Here is a 20,933-nt window from a genome sequence, read left to right on the forward strand (position 1 = left end):
ATCAAAGTTAGAAATGAATGGATAGAATAGAGCAAACCAATGGCTTAGTTAGGAAGGACCCATGGGAAGCCAACATTATTCATTACAAGGTTAGCTCGGGATTTACATTATATGTTAAGGATTTGCCTATACCAATATTTTGTATTTCAGTATCATGTTTTGTTAAACCCAGTTTAGGGTTCAGCTATCCATGATGAAAATAACTATGAAAAAATCATGTCCAAACAATAGCACTTCTACAACTGAGAAAATCATTCTTGATCTTGGAAAATTAATTTTATTTGAGGATTAATCAACCCTTTATTGATCTCATGAGTGCAGACATGGATTCCAAAGCATAACTATGTCACATATCGGTTTTCATTTGTAACCCATTTTGGCTGAATGGTTAAAAAAGTTTTTAAAGTATTTGAATTTTTAATACAAGTCAGTGTAGTATATTACTTCTTTTAAAAAGACATATTCAATGCTAATACCTAAGTGAGTTCCAAAAAATTCTTAAGGTCTCCAAAGGTGGCTTTAAAAAAAATCCAATTAGGCACATTATCTTAAAAGGCAGAATGGATTTCAAGAAGTTCAAAGAACAGCTTCTTTTGTAATTTTTCTGTAAAAATTTGAGATGTCATCTTTCTTGGTAGCCCCATACTGAGGTCTTTGTTGTGACTGCAGTCTCTAGCTTTTATATTGATTTGTACTACTCAACAAATGACAGAAATCTTTATTATCTACAGCCAAGCCATCTATTAACTTGTAATGTCCATTAAAACAAAAAATGTGCAAAAAAGGCCAGGACTTGTAATTTAGCCTTTAAAAAAATAGAGAATTACTGAAATCTTGATTTTAGACAACCCTGTATTCAAATCTTTCTGCATTCCTTTTACACTCAAAATCATTTGCAAGTGTTCAATGCCTATTTTACTGCCAAGTTGACATTTCACCCCAGCTCTTTTCTTTGCTTATTATAATTTTGCAAAAAAAAAAAAAGCTTTCTTATGCTGGAAAAAGCAGAATATGCAGTGAGGCTAAGTTAGATGCATACATTTTTATTGGAGGAAAACTTTAATCAAATGTCTCTTTTTATCTTGTTTTAATAATGGGTTCAAGGTGAAGAGAGGGATTCTGGCTTTGATGGAAATTTTAACCATTAAGTTAAAATTTGCATTTGAAAAATTTTAGAAGTGAAGAATTCTTCTACTTCACGTGGACAGTAGGGGACACTCTAGTTCTTTAAAGATACAGCGATAGGAAGATTATTAGCCACAAATGAGACTGTTCTTAAAGCTACTTTAGGAGAGCAGAAAAATATTTTCTAATAGAAATAGAAATTGGTACAGTTACAAATTTTATTTCTATATGTTCATAAATAAACACACATACATAAACATGCACATACACACATATATTTTATATATATATATATAAGACACACACACCTACATAAACAATTAAATAGAGTTTAAAATTAGGACCATGGTTGTTTTGCATTAGGCTTTGTTCATGTTTTAGGGCTATTATGGTTTTGATGCCTGGGTTGTGGTTTGCCACATATCAAGGGCTTCAGGAAACCTCCTGACTAACCCACTTCATGAATGTTATTTGCACATTAATATTGGTTCTTTTTATTTCACCCTAATTGTAGAAATCTTCATTTCGGTTATCACGGGTAAATAATATTCAGAAAATCGTTTAAATTTATGTCAGACATAAAAAATTTGAAGTGTTGTTATGAATATCAATGTTGGTATGCATTCTTGGTCATTAGTCTATTCTAAAATGTAGACAAAAGTGGCATGACACAGTTAAATTTGTCATTTTCAAGTCAGTTAGTTTATGGTCCCAAACCGTTGAGGATGTCAATATGTGATGGGAGAGAAGATATGAAAGTAACCATTACACTCTTCTGAAATAGAGTCTGTACTAGAAATGAGAGCAAAGTTCAGGGAAGGAGGAAAGGGAAACAGAGGCTGTCGGTCTGAATTAGAGGTGGTTTTGTAGCCGGCGGGGGGTGTAGGGAGGGATGTCACAAGCATAGGTGGTTGAAGCAGTGAATAGACTCGTGGGGACTGGAGTCCCAATCATGATTATGATGCTGTGTTAGGTGGTAGAGGTCATGAAAATGGTTGGAAATGAAGTTCATCAAGAGTCTGGTATACCTGTTTATTAATTTTTACTTCCATGGGAATTGAGGATCTGATATGGCATGATGTAATTCTATTTAAAAAATGTCACAGTACTACCTTTAGTGGTCTGTTACTTAGAAATGATTAAAGAAAGGTCAAGGTTAGACAATTACTCTTTATTCATGAATTGAGCACAAATTTATTAAGTGCCCACTATAGGCAATGCATGCTTTTAAGAGTTAGGTTTACAGCAATCAACAATATAGATAAGAAGACTGTCCTCATACAGTTTACATTCTAGAGCTAGGAGATAAATGACAAGGAAAAACAACTGAATAAAGTAAGATACTGAAAGTGCTGTCGGGGGAGAACAGTGCAGTGGATGGGGCGTGCCTGGGAGGGAGGAGCCACTGTGCATAGGTCAGGTACAGAAGGTCTCTGAAGAAGGGAGCAAATAGATGTCACCTGGATAATGAAAACAAGCCAGCTAAATGAGAATATTGGAGGACTGCCATTAAGGAAGAGAGGAGAGCAAACAAAAAAGCCACTTGAGAAAAGGGAACCCCCATACACTTGGTGGGAATGTAGACTGGTACAGCCACTGTGGAAAGCTGTATGGAGTTACCTCGAAAAATTAAAAATAGATATGCCTTATGACCCATCAATTCCACTTCTAGGAATATATCTGAAAGAAACGCAAACCACTAGTTTGAAAGAATATATGCACCTCTACAATTATTGCAGCATTATTTACAGTGGCTAAGATTTGGAAGCAGCCCAAGTGCTCATCAGTAGATGAATGGATAAAAAAGCTATGGTACATTCACACAGTGTAATAAATACAACTCAGCTGTAAAAAAGAAGGAAATCTTACCCTTTGTCATGGCATGGTTGGACCTGGAGAGCATTATTCTAAGTGATGTACACCATCCAGAGAAAGACAAATACCATATGATTTCATTTATACGTGGGACCTAATGAACAAAATAAACTAACAATCAATATAGAAACAGAGTAAAATACAGAGAACAGACTGACAGCTGTCAGAGGGGAGAGGAGCTGGGGGCTGGGGCTGGGTAAAAAAAAGGTGCAAGAATTAAGCAAAAAAGAAAAACTCACAGACACACACACACTCACACACAAAGCCATTTGAGAGAACATGGATGGATCTTGAGAATATCATGCTAAGGGAAATAAGGTTGACAGGAAAACTTAAGAACCATATGACTTCACTCCTATGTGGGTTATAAAACTGAAAGCAACAAATGAATGAACAAAAAACAAACAAACAAAAACTCAGAAATAGACAAAGTATAGGAGTTACTAGGGGAGGGGGACTGGGAGTAGTGCAGGGAAAAGGGGTCAAATAGAATATGGGGTGATAGAGGAAGATTTGACTCCCAGTGGTTAACACACAGTGAGGATGTAGCATGGCATTGTAACCTCAATAAATTGAATTTTAAACCACTTGAAAGTATTCCAACAGAAAACATTTTGAGAATTGCCGTAATGGGTTCTCATTCCCACTTGGAGGCAGATACACAGTGAAGCAATTATGATTATAGGCTCTGGTGTCTATCTAATCTGAATTCAAATTCTGCTCAGCCCCTCACAGTATCTTTAGGAAAATTATTTAATTACTCTTATCGTTAACATTTCAGAAGTAGAAGATATTATAGTGATTGAACTTTGAGCAAAGTGGCCAAAACATAGGCAGTTTGCATAAACAGAGCTTACTGTACTTTCTTCTGATCCATTTCTTCTGTGATATGGCACTGGCTGCTTAACCAACCCAGTATGTTCTGTTGTTTTGCTGTTGTGAATTCTCAAAGAGCATGTGTGTTAAAATTTGCCATTAACTCTTTTTCATACTCTTAATTCAAAATGAGATAGAGAAGACCAATATAAAAAAAAACTAGTCAATAAAAAGGGTATATGTTGTTTGTTCTCAGTTATTCCTAATTAATTTTTAATCATTTCTAATGTTATGTTTAATTTTTGAGAAAAATTCCAGCATATTTTAGTAGTGGGAGATAAAATATGTATGAAGAATGATTATGTTTGGAAATAAATAATATTGTAGATTTGCCCAAAATATTTTAAGTTTAGAAACTGCCAAAATAGAGTCTTTCTTGGCTTGCCAATTTTGTCATTTAAAATCACTTAGCTACCTCCTGTGGTTATTGCTTTACCTCTGATTTATTTGTAGAGATTTCTTCTAAGTAAGACTTTCCTTATCCCATAACTAAAACACTTCCTTTGGCCATCGCATTTCCAACAATTCTATTCTTAACTTTTCTTCCCTACTTCTTTTGTTGACAATATATCTCTTACTATTGAGCCTCATTGCCGATTCCCTAAGCCTCTTCTTCAAAATAAATCCTCTGACCTCCTTTTTCTAAAATCTAATGACCAAAACAGACTTTTTACCAGCCTTCCAAGTAATCTTATCTTTTCTGTCACTGACTGTATAAATTTACTCCTGCCACAGGCTAACTGACTTCAGTTGTGTTTTGTGAATACTTACTGCAGAAGTTCCTTGGAAAATGGCATCCAGTTTACTCTTCTTTCTTGTTTCCAAGGTAACTTCTTTTGCCCTTCTCTATAATTAACCATACAGTGCATATCTGGAATGTCCCAAGGGTTACATAGGTAAACATCCTTATTTTATGGTCTAAGTCTATATTTTATACATCTCTCTGTATAAATTGTTACAGCAGAAATAAACTGTACAAATAATGCAATTAATTTTTATTTTTACATAAGAAAATTGAAACATGAGAAATTCAGGTTACATTTAAGACTCAAATCTTCATTATTCTTATTCTTTTTTCTTTGTAGTTCACAAAAAATCATAAAGGTATGGCGTAAGAACTAGCTCCAACAGCAGATGTGATCCGTTTGGCCCTCTGGAGAGTTACTTTTTTTTAAATCCTCACACAAGGACATTTTTTTTACTGCTTATTAGAAAGAGAGGAAAGACGAGATAGAGAAAGAGATTGACTGGTTGCCCTCTTGTTTGCACCCCACTCATGGATTGAACCATCAATCTAGGTATATGCCCTTACTGGAAATTGGACACATGATTTTATGGTCTACTGGACAACACTCTGACCAACTGAGGCACAATGGCCAGGGGGAGATTTTTAAATATTTTTAGTTGTTTCCTGACTAATATTCTGAGATTTCATGTGAAACTCTGAATTTTCAGATTCTCTTAGAATTCAGATTTTTTGATAATACTGGGTGCTCTTGACTAAATGGTGGTCCTTTGCTCCATAGAGCTTAGTAGACACAGCCATATGAGAGATATTGTGATCTTTCATTGGCCAGTTCCAATTACTCTCTAATATTTCACACTTTTCTTCATTACTTATTTATATTAGTTGCCTGGCCCCACAAAAATTTTACTTATGCCTTTCATTTTCTATACCCAAGTGATTTTCACTTGAACTGATAGGATCTCAAAAATTTTGGCCCAGGTTCCATATTAGCATGCTGGCCATTCACCTCACGTATGCTGTTGACCTGTAGGTGTACAAGGGTACTTTCGTGGGGCAGTGAAATTTCATAAGTATGTTTGATGGTTGTCTCAGTATAAGGCATTGAACTAGGTACTGGGGGCCCACTGACAAATGAAACCACAAAACTTGATTACAAAAGTGTATTAAAATATCCTCAAGTTTAGGTACTATGTCTTATTTGTACCAAAACTGTAGATAACCAGCACAGGGTATATTTAATGTTATCCTTATAATCATAGGCATAAAGTGCGGGGGGCTCTGCAAACAGGGCCCCCCTGGCTGCCATGGATGAGAATAACTCTACCAAGACATGATCTGCTTGGGGAGGAAAGGTGGCCATTCTCTCAAAGGGCCAAGAGCCTTTTCCTCAATGGGCTTTTATTGGGTTCATTTTGCACAGGCATACAGGAAAAGCTCATTAATTGTTTTAGGCAGTAAGGATCAAACAATAGATGACACACAAAGAACTCTCGGGGCCTATTTTGAGTCAGGGTCAGATAGCTAAAGGGTCATAAAACTTTGAGAAAAAAAGTCACTTCTTGCTTGGATCCTTATCATTTAATTGAGAGCATTCTAAACAAAGCAGGTTTCACAGGATTTTATGCATTCTTTCTTAGGCCTGATCACCAGAGGAACCCGCCCTTTCCAGCACAGGGCTGCACCACCCTCTCGAATTGTTTCAGGCTTAAGTCAGGCGGAAGAAGTAAGGCAGCCAAGAGATTAGGAAACTTCTCAAAGACAGAATGAGGACTCAGGCTAAGTCAAAGCTGAGTGAAGAGGGTCCATCACCCTTTTGCTATAAATCCCCAAGTCCTTCCCTATTGCCTCCCCATGATTGTGCCTATCCTAGGTTGTTCCCCACTTGGGGAATCTTACCCATCACTGGCTAACTGGTCAAGCATGGGGGGCCAGTTATGGATGAAGTAAAAGGAGCAGAAGTGTCCAGGCAGATAAGCTTTGTCTCCTTAGTGGCTTATGGTCTGAAGGTTACTCACTCAGCCTTAGCCATGGGGGTTTATAGCTTCTGAAACCAGGTAGGGCGGTTCCCAACAACAAAGTTTCTTTTTATATTTTTATTTAATTTATTAGGGTGACATTTCTAAATAAAATTGTGTAGGTTTCAGGTGTGCAGTTCTATAATACATCATCTGTATTTTGTATTGTGTGTTCACCACCCAAAGTCAAAGCTCCTTCCATCACCATTTATCTTCTCTTCACCATCTTCTACCTCCCATCCCCCTTTCCCTCTGGTAATCTAGGCCCTCAGAGTTCTTTGTATGTCATCTATTGTTTGATCCTTACTGCCTAAAACAATTAATGAGCTTTACCTGTATGCCTGTGCAAAATGAACCCAATAAAAGCCCACTGAGGAAAAGGCTCTTGGCCCTTTGAGAGAATGGCCACCTTTCCTCCCCAAGCAGATCATGTCTTGGTAGAGTTATTCTCATCCATGGCAGCCAGGGGGGCCCTGTTTGCAGAGCCCCCGGCACTTTATGCCTTATGATTATAAGGATAACATTAAATATACCCTGTGCTGGTTATCTACAGTTTTGGTACAAATAAGACATAGTACCTAAACTTGAGGATATTTTAATACTGTTGTCTATGTCTGTGAGGTTTTATTTTTTGCTTAATTTCTTCACCTATTGCACCCATCCCTCCAATCCCCCTCTGCTCTAACGGCTATCAGTCTGTTCTCCACATCTCTGAGTCTGTTTTTAATTTGTTTGTTTATTTTGTTCATTAAATTCATATATGAGTGAAATCTTGTGATATTTGTCTATATTTGACTGGTTTATCTCACTTAGCATAATACTCTCCAGGTCCATCCATGTTGTTGGCAAAAGGTAAGATTTCCTTCTTTTTATGGCCAAGTACTGTGCCTCTGTGTAAATGTACCACAGCTTTTTTTCATTCTTATACCGGTGGGCACTTGGGCTGCTTCCATATTCTGGCTATTATAAATAATACTGCATGAATATAGGAATGCACACATTCTTTCATTCCCCTCCACCTTGCGAACTCCCTCCCACCCACATTCCCCCACTTTAATTCATGTCCATGTGTCATAAGTTCTTTAGCTTCTACATTTCCCATACTATTCTTTCCCTCCCCTCATCTATTTTCTACTTACCATCTATATTACTAATTCTCTGTACCTTTTCCCCCTCTCTCCTCCCCCCATTCCCCTGTTGCTAACCCTCCATGCGATCTCCATTTCTGTGGTTCTGCTCCTGTTCTAGTTGTTTACTTAGTTTGCTTTTGTTTTATGTGTTATTGTTAATAATTGTGACTTTGCTGTCCTTTTACTGTACATGCTTTTTTTTGTTTGTTTTATCTTCTTTTTCTTAGATAAATTTCTTTAACATTTCATATAATAAGGGCTTGGTGATGATGAACTGCTTGAATTTGACCTTAACTGAGAAGCGCTTTATCTGCCCTTCCATTCTAAACGAAAGCTTTGCTGGATAGATTAATCTTGGATGTAGGTCCTTGCCTTTCATGACTTGGAATACTTCTTTCCAGATCCCTCTTGCCTGTAAGGTCCCTTTTGAGAAATCAGCTGACAGTCTGATATGGGAACTCCTTTGTAGGTGACTGTCTCCTTATCTCTTGCTGCTTCTAGTATTCTCTCCTTCATTTTAATCTTGGGTAATGTAATTATGATGTGCCTTGGTGTGTTACTCCTTGGGTCCATTTTCTTTGGGGCTCTCTAAGCTTCCTGGACTTCCTGGAAGTCTATTTCCATTGCCAGATTGGGGAAGTTCTCCTTTATTATTTATTGAAATAAGTTTTCCACCTGTTGCTCTTCCTATTCCCCTTCTGGTACCCCTATAATTTGGATGTTGGAATGTTTAAAGATGTCCTGGAGGTTCCTAAGCCTCTCCTCATTTTTTTGAATTCTTGTTTCTTCATTCTTTTCTGTTTGGTTGTTTCTTTCTTCCTTCTGGTCCACTCCATTGATTTGAGTCCCAGTTTTCTTTTCATCACTATTGGCTCCCTGTGCATTTTGCTTCATTTCACTTAGCATATCCTTCATTCTTTCATCTAATTTACGACCAAAATCAACCAGTTCTGTGAGCATCCTGATCACCAGTGCTTTGAAGTGTGCATTCGATAGGTTAGCTATGTCTTGGTCACTTAAAAATATTGGCTTGGGCCTTTGATTTGTTCTTCGGTTTGAGCCATAATTTCTTGGTCAGGTTGAACCTGTTAGGTATGAGGGGCAGAGCCTTAAGTGTTCACCAGGGCGGGTAAACCCAGTTGCTGGGTTGTGAGACTGTATGTGCAGGCAGGGTCTGAGAGGGAACAGTGGCACTTGCTCCACTCTCCCTTGGATTCCAGTCCCCTCTGTTGCTTCCCACAAGCAAATTGGGCCCTTGTGGTGCTGGTTTCTAGGTGGGTGGGCTTCTGTATGTTCTAGGACCCTGTGGGTCTCTCCAATGAACTCTCCTGTGAGGCTGGGAGTCTTTCCCAATACCCCAACCCTCACAAGTTTTTCCAGTCAGTGCTTTTAGGCTTTATTCCCCGGTGCTGTGGCCCTGGGTTGCACGGCCTATCCTACTGGCCATTCTGATATAAGCAATTACCTTGGTACACACTGTCGCCACTCCATGCCTGGGGTCTGCCAACTGCCACCTGCACGTCCCGGTCCCCAGCCACTGCTTTTTCCTGCCACAACCCCTCTTCGATGGCTGCCAATTCCACCCCTCTTACTGGTCTGGATGATTGGTTGTTGGACTTCTGTACAGTTCAATTTCCTGTCAGTTCTGGTTGTTTTTTTGTTTCTAAATTTTTGTTGTCCTTAATTTTGGTCGTGCAAGGAGGCACAGTGTGTCTACCTATGCCTCCATCTTGGCTGGAAGTCCTCAGTTGTATAAGTTCTTAATAAATTTTGGATATTAACCCCTTACCAGATGTATGATTGGCAAATACCTTCTCCCATCCAGTGGGTATAAGATTTCTTTAATAAAAGGTACTATGTAAAGCAAATAATATTAAAAATAATCAGCCAAAAATAGTACAAATGACAAAACTTTATTAGACTACTTGACTATTGGTTATTATTCATTTCAGATGAGATTCCTACTAGCCATAACAAACAGAAATGCTTCATTTCAAGATGTTTAAACATTTCATGTGGGAAATATGTAGAGGTTCTTAGAATTGTAAACAATTTATATATCATCTAGAAAGCCTATTGACATTTCTCTGAAAGGTAACAAACCAGTTCTTTTTAGCTAACCAGATACTATTAACTCAGTATTAGTAGAGTGTGAGCATATCGAACAATATCCTCAATAGTGATAATAGATTTTACAAATCAATTCAAACTCTGTTGCTCCCTTATCATTTTACTCTCGGAGGTATCAGTCATCTGCCTGTGTTATGGGTAGAGCTAGTATCCCAGAAAAAGAAAGCCATTGTTCACCACAGAATTTTGCCTTTGTTACACTCATGTTCTAATTAACTGAGATCACCAGCACCCAGCATCATTAAGACTTATCAGAATTCTTTCTATCACCATACTTTATCTTAATGATTTCATTAATTTAAAAAAAATAAGTGAAAATTACTTTTAATATCTATACTCGTTTACTCTCTAGAGCCTAATAATCTGTGGTAGGAGATGGCAGAGTATGGAATATACAATACTTTCCACATACCCTTTCCAAACTCAGTGAAATCATTCAAACAAACTAGCAATAAAGTGGATTCTGGTAAATACTAGGGATGAGAAGGCTACAAAAGGTCAAAGTACTCATTACTCCTGTTGTTGAGTATCTGGTGAGCCCACTACTTTATAAACCACATTGAGGTAATTTCTCCTTGTCCCAGGAGCTCACAAACTAAATTAAACAGGCAAGGGCAGTTTATTAGCTAAGCAGGTAGTTTGCTCCAAAGTAGAAGCTTTTCTAAACATTTATTTTAGTTTACCAATTTGGCCATTGTATACTTTTATTTTTCATACTTCTATCTTTTCAGAATAAAAAGAGAGGTTAGGTCTTACCTTTGACAAGAATCAGAGAAAATTTGATTTTGTGAAGAGACTTTAAGTAAATTTAAAAACACAGTAGACTGATGTAGAAAAGAGGAAGATAGATGGTTACGAGCATGAATAGAAAAATAGAAAGCAGTACAAAGTTGGGCTGGAGAGATGAAACACATAACAAATGAGTCTACATAGATAAAAGAAGTGTTGAGAACTAAGGAGTCAAGAACTGATTTGATAATACTTACAAAGTTGATTTGCTCCAAAATGAAAATCATGGTTTGCCAAACTGAATTTATATCTGTCTGAGGTTTGTCCAGCTCTGTCTATTATGCCCTTTTAACAAATAGCAATGATGACTTTTGAAAAACATTTAGTAAAATATATTTCCTGGACATTTTGTTTACTCTAATCTTTTGTGAAATTTCATTTGCATTGAGAATAGCTTGCCCCAGTAATTAGGTAGTTTTTTATTACTATTTATTATAATTTATAAAATTTTCATATTTGATAATAAAATGAACAGGCTACATATCTAAACTAAAAAAAAATCTTCCTATTTGATTATGCTTTCAAATCACATTTTTGTAGATTAATGAGTATAAAGTACATAGGTACTTTCTCTGTTATATATGACATCTGGCCTTGCTAAAAATATTAGTTTTGCAATTTCTCTTACATTTAAAGCATTTTTCCCTTAATCACTTTAGTTTTTAAAAGAACTCTTCCTTAATTCCACTTCTCAAATTATGAAAAACCATAATATGTAACAGGGATTAAACTAAATGCGTATTAAAAGAGTAAAGAATTCACTGAGGCAAGACTAATCATTTAGATTATCAGTAGAAGATGATTAATAAACAATGGATTACATGACAAGTTAAGTTGATGCTGTGTTTTGTTTAGCCAAATGTTTTAGCTCTACAAATGGAAAAAAAAAATTCCTAAGCAGCTTAGAGGAGAAAGTAATCATTCAAATTACAAACTTAAGAATTTCAAATTACATACTTCATCAAGTTGAGCCTATTTTAATATTTGAGGAGATCTGATAAAAGAGAATGAAATGATTAGTGTTTCAAGTAAATAGAAAACACTCTTCCTATGCTTATAATTTGTTTTCTATTCAGTTGTTTCTATAGATAATTGAAATAATTGAAAATAAGTTCAAGAGTAAGCATTTATAAAGCTATTTTTTAAGGAATTTTCTTTGCTAAGATAAAATTTTTGAAGTACTATTATTTTGTAAACCTGATTTTGAAAAACAAATCTGAAGAACTGATACAGAAAATATAAAGAAGATATATTTTCCTAGTTGATTCTCTTGAATAAAGCTGAAAATTTGGCTCAGTGGAGTTTTATAACAAATGGTATGCATGTTTTTATTAAAATTTTACAATTATACTATATTACATATACTAAATACTTATTAATTTATAAAAAGTAATTAAGAATAAAAACTGTGGTTGGGTAACCTGGGTTTAAATCCTAGTTTATCTCTTAAATAATAAGGATGGACAAATTTTTAGGTTTTCCAAGGCACAGACTTTTTTATCTATATACCAATGGTACTAACAACACCTACCTCATTATCATTATTAATGTAGCAATGATAGGAAGGTAGAAAACATTTAGATTGATGCTTAAGGTATTTAATGCACCTAGCTTATAGTAAATACAGGTTCTTATTATTGTTATCAGAGTCTTTTTTCAGTTTTGTAGTATTTCATAATTTTAAGTTATAATCAATTGTCTCAGACCCACAGAAGACTGCAAAACTGTACTGTTTCATGTTTTTTTTAATTCCATAAAACAAGAAATAGGAATACAACACTATTATTAGGTAAAAAATATTTCTAAGTGGATTTGCCTTAGATGTCCTCCCTCACTTTCTACAAATACATAACTCTAGACTTCAAAGTATCTTTTCATAGAAGTTAATTACTTAGGTTACTCTGAAATTTTGATATTAGCTTCACTGGCCTCATATTTTTTCAATGGCTTTTGTGAGAAAACTGAATTATTTTGGTAGTCCATTGTATACCAACATGCTGTGAAAAATTATAGAGATTTCCATGGTTATTGAAAGAAATTAGGAAATCATTTTCACTCAAGTCTGGACACTACAATAAGCAACATACTGTCAGTCATCCTTATCTTTTAAGGACTTATTATGGCTCAACTTTACTTATGTGATAATATTAATAATATTACTCTAGCAAAAACCTGCTACCACAGGATAAATAGTACTAGAATACCAAATAGAAAAATTTAGCTTTCTGGAAAGGTACAGTATTAAAATATCAGTGTCACAAATTGCAGCAGAAATTTAATAATAAAGAGGAGCTATTATTGTTTTCAATATTGATTCTATGAAAAATTAAATAAAAGTCAACTTGTTCAAATTAGTGAATAGGTGGCTGACTCTGAGCTCTGTTGCTGTGTGTTGGGCAAAAAGAATTACAGATTAATCTTGACAATTTATTTCTTTTTAACATTTTGAAGTTAATATCATCCTCTAATACACTGTTTTTGTATTTATTATTAAGGCCTCAAATGCTTTTCTAAATTTTTTAAAGATTTTATTTATTTGTTTTTTAGAGAGAGGGCAAGGGTTGGAGAGAGAGAAGGAAACATCAATGTATGGTTGCCTCTCATGTGCCCCCTACTGGGGATCTGGCCCACAACACAGGCATATGCCCTGACTGGGAACTGAACTGGCAACTCTTCAGTTCACAGGCCCAAGCTCAATCCACTGAGCTACACCAGCTAGGGCAAAACGGAGCCCAGAGCCTGCTTAGCTGCAAAGGTCAAATGTTCTTTTTTAAAAATCACAAATAGTTTCTTTGCTTTATTTGAAAGAGAAATAGCAATTCCAACTTTTCAGTGGGTCTCTGCAGGACAGGGTGAGGGCTAGTTCCAGACTGTATTATTTTGACATTTTCTTCTGGCTGACAGCTTAATAAAGGAATGATGGTAAATTAGGGAAGATAGGATAAAAGAGACTTTCTGATTAGACACTGCTATATTTTCCACAAAATTTATGGCACAACACTTTTAGTAGATGTGGTTTGAAAGTATCTTTGCAAACTATAGCAGATATATATTGCCACCTTGCAACTTGTGAGGAGTTAGTAACTAATAATTCACAGATTTTTTTAAAACTACATCTATATAAACAAGAGAAAGAAATACAGACAGAGAGGGATATGAAAAAAGCCTACAAAATCATACAGTATATATTAGATGGGTAACCACAATCTTTTTGTTTAAATCTTGGGGTTGACTTCTGTTAGAGGCCTATACCCTTCAATAAAACCTCCAAATTTCACATTACTATTTAAATGTCTGGCAATCTTAAATATTCGTCAATTCTCCAGCTATACCAGGGAAACTTTATCTCAGCAGGTCCTCACATAGAACGCAATTTGTAAATATATTTAATGAATATATTTATTGGTGAATAAATTATTAGTAGGAAATGATCATCTATTTAAAATATTTATGAAATTCTAATGCTATTCTAGGCACTAAAATATAAAGATTAAAACAACAAATATTCTTGACAATTGAAGTTAGGTGGTATTAGTTGGTATAATGTCAGTACTGAATGCTTACTTTTTTACTGTGTGAGTTTTAATATCTTCAGAAAACTTATATGATTGAAAATTTTGTAACCATTTCATCACTTTGTCTAAACACCCACACTGAGTAAATGGTATAGTTATAATTTGAAGCAAAGTAGTCTGTCATCAAGTTTAGGCTCCTCACAATTATGCCAGTAACTGTCAGCTCGTAGTGGCCTTGGGGACAACCTCTCAGATTACTTAACCCCTACGGATTATCTCCAATCATGAGAAGACCTTGCAGTGGCTTCTTGCCCTCTTTTCAGGCCTTACAGTAAGTGAACTGTGTCTTTCCCCAGATTTCCCAGGAACTTCTGCAGTTTGCAACTCAAGATTCTTGTCAACTCCAAAAGTAGAGCACAATCCTTTTAGTGGCACCTCCAGACTGCGCTAAGTGTTTGAGAACATATTTGAGGTTTTCTAGAGTTGTATTACTATGTAATAGTTGTACTAGTGCATTTGTGTCATCATGTTGTATCCTATAACAAGATACTTATGTGATTCATTTTCTTTGTTTTCACGTGGAGTACCGTTCTGTTTATATTCCACTGTTTAAGACAGGATCACCCTGTTATCTGAGGGTGCTATTGCCCAGTTCTCATTGTAATAGAATTCCTTCTTATAATCTCTCCAGAAATCACACTCCTGTTTGGTAAAGGAGAAATGAATTTCTGACATGGGATAAACTCTGAACATCTATATTTTGAGGCACCAAATCTAAATGATGTGACTCAGAGAACCTCAGAAACTTTTTGAGTTACATAAAGTATTTAACATACTCTAAACTACTTTCAGCTGGTCTAGATCAGAGCTAACACTAATTTTTATAACAAACTTATTTGTTTGTTTGTTTGTTTTATTTTCATTGTTGTTCAAGTACAGTTTTCTGCCTTTTACCCCCATCCCATCCCAGCCCACCTGAGCCCTCCCCACCTCCCTCCTGTTTCCACCCTAAACTTGATACTTTTGAAGAGTATCACTTTGGTCAGTTTTATTTTTAGAGTATTTTCCTTAATTTTATTTTGTGTGTGTCAGAATTGCTCATGAATAGCCATGTGAGAAACCAGTTTATTAAGTGGAATATTTAACTTTTTTGTTTTGTTCTTAGTTTCCTTTTATGTTTGTTTCTTTTTTTAAATTTAATTGTTGTCCAAGCACAATTTTTTGCCTTTTACTCCCATCCCAGCCAACCACCCCCAACCCTCCCTACCTCCCTCCCTTTTCCACCCTTGCCCTTGTTTTTGTCCATGTATCCTTTATACTTGTTCCTGTAAACCCTTCCCCTTTTCCCCGAAATTCCCTCTCCTATCCCCTCTGGTCCCTGTCAGCCTGTTCTGTATTTCAGTGTGTTTGGTTATATTTTGCTTGTTTGTTTGTTTTGTTGATTAGGTTCCTGTTAAAGGTGAGATCATATGGGATTTGTCTTTCACCACCTGGCTTATTTCGCTTGGCATAATGCTTTCCAGTTCCATCCGTGCTGTCACAAAGGGTAGGAGCTATATTTTGAATAAAAAAATCTGAATTACTATTCCGAATTAAAATTCATTCATATTTTTAATTACTAAAACACCTGATAAATCAAAATGAATCAGCCCATTATCTTAACCATAAAGGAAAAATTAGATAAAATAATCTTTAATAAAATAATATATTTTTAATTTGCAAAAGTGTGGTCATGACTAGAATGAGAGACTAGGCAAAGGCTAATGTCCATATGTAGACTTACTCTGCCTTACAGATGAAGATTATACAGGCATGTTTATTGACAACCCAAATATCACATGGAACTGGGTATTTGAGTCAACTGTCTCAATTATCTTTAGTCAGCTGTCATTCAGAATGGTGGTTAACTCCTGGTCAACTGTCATTCAGAATGTTGGTTAACTCCTGGTAGAATTCCAAATAAGATAAAATCCAATTTTCTTTTGATGTACATGGTACATACATTTCTGGAAATTCAATGTATGTTAAAAACCTGCTTCCCCCTATTCTTTGAATTTATATATGAAATGGACCTTCTAAGCCAAGTTTATACAAGTTTTTCATATATGTAAACAGGTGGTAGAACATTTAGGAAACTATGCGGACCTAAATTACATTGCAGGACATCAAATATCTCAGACCCCCCTACCATATAAGTGGTATAAAATCCCCATCCTTGTTACAACCCCAAATATCTCTACAGATTTCTAAACTGCTTCTTGAAAATAGTGGTTGAGAACCACAGTTTTAGAACCTCTGAAGTCCTTATTGGTTCACTACATGCACTCAAATTGTCTACTGAGGACCCAGAAGTAAGCAGCTTTATTAGTTGCAAGAGATCCTTGCACCCACAGTCTCAACAAATAGGTTTTACAAAAACAAACACGTGCATGAATGTGTGCTGTACAATAGGAAAATTGTTGGATAATCTTCAAATGTGTACAGTAGATACCATAACAATTTATAAAGTAATACTAAATTTAAAATCTTTTTAATATCTGTGTCAAATTTTTATTACGTATTGTGTTACTTCAGAATTAATTGAACATTCACCTATATATTATCATGTGGAGGACCATGAAAATTACGGTGTAGCCATGAAATAAAACGGTGTAGCCACTGTGGAAAACTGTATGAAATATGCTCAGAAAATAAAAAATGGAACTGCCTTTTAACTCAGTAATTTCATTGCTGGGATTATACCCAAAGGATCATGAAACACCAATTCGAAAGTACCTATACACCCCAATATTCATAGCAGCGCAAATTGCAATAGCCAAGTGCTAGAAGCAACCTAAGTGCCTATCAGTAAATGAATGGATCAAAAAACTGTGGTACATTTACATGATGGAATAATAGGCAGCAGAAAGAAGGAGCTCCTACCCTTTGCAACAGCATGGATGGAACTGGAGAGTATTACTAAGTGAAATAAGCCAGGAGGTGAAACACAAGTACTATATGATCTCACCTATAAGTGTACCCTAATCAACAAACCAAACAAGCAAATAAAATATAACTAGAGTCATTGAAATAAAGGAGAAACTGATAGTAAACAGAGTGGGGTAGGGGATAACAGGGGAGGAAAATGGGGAAGTGTCATCAAGGAACATGTATAAAGGACACATGGACAAAGCCAAAGCGGGGTAGAATCCAGGGTGGGAGGTTGGGATGGGTGAGGTGGAGGTAGTGGTGGTGGGGGAAAATGGAGACAAATGTACTTGAACAGCAATAAAAAATAAAAATAAATTTAAAAAGGAACTTTGAAATTAAAAAATGTAATTTTATGTACAAGTAATATGGAGGAAAAATTAATTTGTTGTCAACAATACAATAAAAATAATATCAGGGTAAGGGCTAGCATACAAGGTAAGGAATCACACTATCATGTCCAGAGTTTTTAGCAGATAAAGGGGGCCATGCAGAGGCAGGTGACAAGTTACTTAGCAGGTAGATCAGCAGCTGAAGTGCCCTGAAGGCTGTCAGAAACACTATTGATTAGTCAATGATCAATTTTATCAATGTTAGTAGAGAGTAAAAAAATGCCTTCTTCCCTTTCTTTTAAAATGTCCTATTGCTCTCACAACTTATGGATACTCTTAAAATTTTTATAAACTACTTTAAACAACTCATGAGTTTTAATCAAACCAGTATAATTGCTACCAAGTATATGAAGCTGTTTAATTGGTTTGGGTTACATCAAGTGACAAGTTGAATATTTATTCACTTCTTCAAGTGACAAAAAGCTTTATTTATTTATTAACTGGTTTTACTTATTATTCATGTTTATTTTATAACAAGTACTCTTTATCATTAAAGATAAAAGGAAGGACTGCCCCCCATAGCTAACCAGCCTATTCTTTATCTATTTAACTTACATTAGATGCAAGTTATTCTTCAGGGAAGTGTTATCATACCCATTTACAGATCAGAAAAGCTGACTCAAAAAGCTTGTGTCTTAGTCAAGGCCCCACTTAAGTCTGCCAAGAATTCTATTTACCTTAATATTGGATCAGAGTGGCTTGATTAGTGGCAGCCTCCAACAGTGAGTGTAAATTTCTGAAGTTTCTCATCTAAAAAAGAGAAAAAAATAATTGAAGCCTGCCTTACGAATGATCAAGCTTCTGAGGACTTCAATTGCTAAGACTTTTGTTTTAAAAAGAAGACAGAATGCACAGCAGCTGGACCACGTGCCTACTTCATCATACACATTTTTAGTGTAATTTTAAATCTAGTCTGTGCAATAAGATGTAAGTGTACATCATGATAAAAATAAAACAATAGAAGTTACCAGAACTGAAGTCAATTAAATTCTGTCAAATCAAACAAATGGAGAATTATACATTAGTGAATGGTCACTTTTAAAGGTGATGGTTATTTCTATAAATTGATAACAGTTGATCCAGCAGAAAAGAAAATGAGGAATTGCCAGGTTTACTTTTGTAGACATGCTGAATGTTGAATTCTGCTAAAGTATTTTTTAGACTTTATTTCTACAGAAAACAGCTGATCCAAGTTTTAGTTTCCTTAGGTCCTAAACTGACAAATAGAAATGCTTCTACAGCTAGAATCATGCATAGGAAATATTTATACTCACTGCTACAGTTTTTCAAAAACTTTTCGGTGTATAACTTGAAAAATTAGTAGAGATGTGAGAGATTGAGTCAGGGTTAAGAAGGAAGTAATTATTTCGCAGAATCTAATTCAGATTAATTATATTTGAACTTGAGTGTGTGTGTCAAGACTGGTAGGTTTTAGATTACTTCCTAACAGTCCCATGTTTATATTCCTTTTTTTAATATTAGTTTTAGTTAAATGCCTATCTTGCATTTTTAAATTTTAAAATTTGAATATATTTTATAAATGTTTTTAAACTTTGTGGTTTTTTTGTCCCCTCAGAGGACTTTGTCTTAATCTCTGAACCAGCTCATGAAGATAGAATGTTATATAAGAACACTTTAATTTTACATTATTTTTATAATTTAGAGGGCTACTGGTTTGGTATCGAGTAGAAATAGTTGTACATTTGTTATGCTGTTACATTAGTGACACGAATTGTCCATTTCTCCTTGCTACATTTGGTCATCACCACCAGTTCAGCATTTCAAAATCAGGCCTATTTTTAATCGCCTGTTTCTCTTCATCATAATCTTATTTGCATAATTGGCACCACCCTAATTTCCAGTTGACTTTCGACTTCTCTCTCTGATTTTTGCCTTGCTTCTATTGGTTCCTTCCTAGGTCTATGGCTTCTTCCTTTACAGTGACTCCCAGCCAATCTCTCTCAGCTCCAGTTCACAACTCCTGAATTAAGGCTCCAGAATAGCTTCACCAATACTACACATCATCCAAAGTTAATTTTGCTGGGACATGATATCTATTTCCTCAGAATGCAATGTCTAATAATTTCCTATTGAATAAAATCTAAAGAACTTAGCTTGATATGCAATTCCCCCTTTAAATTGTTCTCTAATAATTTTAACTTTATTGCCTCTTTCCTTTTGTTCCTCTTTCAGTTCAGTCCTTTGTTCTAAAAACGTAGAGCTTTCCCAACCTCTGTGATTTAATTCATGCTTTTTGATCTACTTGGAACTTTGTCTAGCTTTCTACCTCCACATCTAAATTCGGTCCATCCTTAAATCTCATCCACAATGCCAATAATTTCCTGATTATCACAGCCAGAAGTGAATGTTTTCCCCCCTAAATTCTAAAATTTGTATTCTCTATGCTCCTCTTTGGATACTTAGCACAAGAAACATCTGAGAGATTTTTCTAAGATTGTTTGTCTATGTAGTGCCAGAGTATAGAAGTTAGGTCTCCTGACTGTGTATAGTCACACTACCTTATTGTTTTACTTACCTGAGCTTTTTCTATCTGGGTAAACACAGGCTTGGCTGTCTATGCCTTTGCAAGAAGTCACATCTTGTTGCTCACTAAATGAGCAACAAGAGCCTCACAGCAGTGGAGTTCCAGCTGGGATCCTTACCTAGAACTGCGGAAGGCAGCCTTCCAAGAGACCAATTCCCAAGCCACATTGCATTCTCCTGTGAAGTCAAATTTGAGATCAGTTGCACCTTCAGCATTTTGTGAGATCCTTAGAGGTAGAGATTTTTCTCAGGGTTGCCTGAGATGAAATCATGCAAAACTGTAACAAAATATTACTAGAAGTGCTTTTATTCAACACAGATGGTATTTTGATTTCATAGCTATTAGTGAATCACTTGGCTATACACTGTTCAGGATAGAAAAAGTATAATTTCCATCTGTGTTCCCCATCAGTATATAGATAAGTTTGAAGCTCTGGCTGCGATAATTTGATGTGCGGCTTTTGGCTCCTTCCAGCTGCTAGGCAGCATGAGGCAGTGATGGCTACAGCATGCTCAGTACTCCACTGCTGGCATCTGTGTATGTTTTTATCATTCACACAGTGGTAGGTGTATGAATGACCACCTCAAGGACTTCCAACACTTGTACTCTGCTGAAGTGAAACAGCTTCCTGAAAGCGAACAATTCTACTTTTCTAGGCAGAGTAAAATGAAGTTGAAATTAGCTTGTATATGTATTCATACAAAATTCTATCAGAGAAAGCTAATTAAACATTCTGTGACTGACGAAATTTATAAACGTAACTGCTACAGTATGATGTTTTTAAGAATCATTTCAGACTCTGGTATAAAAATAAGTGAGTCTAGAA

Source organism: Artibeus jamaicensis, unplaced genomic scaffold, assembly GCF_021234435.1.
Source record: "Artibeus jamaicensis isolate MK-2021 breed Jamaican fruit bat unplaced genomic scaffold, CSHL_Jam_final scaffold_916, whole genome shotgun sequence".
Taxonomy (NCBI): Eukaryota; Metazoa; Chordata; class Mammalia; order Chiroptera; family Phyllostomidae; genus Artibeus; species Artibeus jamaicensis.